Raw genomic sequence first — 1,181 nt, forward strand, 5'->3', positions numbered from 1 at the left:
TATGAACGGGGGGCGGGGGGGGCGCTGCTTGAACAGCCTGCCTGGAAAGCCAGCGCTTTGTTGGGGTAAAAAACCAAAAAAACCCCACCCGACTGGGTTCAGTCCGGAACGGCACAATGCGAAATTTGGCACGATTGGATTGTGAGTTGTAACATCTCCTGGCAGGAAGTGTGTGTGTGTGTGTGTGTGTGTGTGTGTTGTGCCCCCCCCCCTCCTTTTCTATTTCTCTTTCTAAAGTGTGAACAAGAAGAAAGGCTCTGAGCTCGACCGAAAAGTAGTGGGAGGTAGACAACATTGCAGGTTTCATTCCTGCAACTGGCGGTTCAAGGAATTGCTGGGAAGAAAACAATATGATTCATTGTTGAAGAGTTTCTTCCTTCAGGTTTATTTTTACCCACTGGTTGCATTTATTTCTGATTTATTGGTTTCTTACGCTGCTGGGGTTGTGTTTTGTTTTTTTGTTTTGTTTTTTCCCCACCCCTGTTCTTGGAGATCAGAAGGCTCAGGGCATTTGAGGGGCCGGGTGGGCTCGCTCCTGACGGCTGGCCGTTGCGCTGTAAATGGGGAGTAACGCGCTGAAGTTAGCAAAGTTGTTTTGGGTCAGGTGTGCACGAGGGTGATCAAGATCAGAATCTGATCTGCTGGTTTTCAGTGTTCGCGTTTTTAGGCAGTACGCTCGGTTTTGAGAGGGACCTGAATGAGCAGGGTTCAACTAATAGACGCTTGCAAAATAAAAATAAATCTGATAACTCAGTGGGCGGGGGAAGGCAGTAGGTTATAAAATACGGATGTGGTAAATAGTTGGATTACCGTGCAATATACTAAAGCTTTGAAGCTTTCACAGCTTTCGTATTGAAGAAATGTTTTTTATGTTTTGTGTACGCTGCTTCCTCCCAGTTAAGCAACCCGTGGTGGTAGGGAGTGGGAGAGGGGAAAGAGGATTGATATAATAATAAAAACATCTGTGGATAAATATTTCATGTTTTGGCTTTGGCTCCTGAGTTTGCCCTGTAAATGACGAACTGGGGTTGATTTTAATGGCTTGGGTTGCGTGGATTGTAGCTGTGCAGATTTCTGTGTTGTTAGTTGGTGAGGCCTGGAGGGAAGAGAGGGAGGTAGACACCACCCACACACCCACACACCCACACACACACCCACACACACACACACACACACACACA

Source organism: Gavialis gangeticus, unplaced genomic scaffold (assembly GCF_001723915.1).
Source record: "Gavialis gangeticus isolate Ggan-Ray unplaced genomic scaffold, GavGan_comp1, whole genome shotgun sequence".
In the NCBI taxonomy this organism is placed as follows: Eukaryota; Metazoa; Chordata; order Crocodylia; family Gavialidae; genus Gavialis; species Gavialis gangeticus.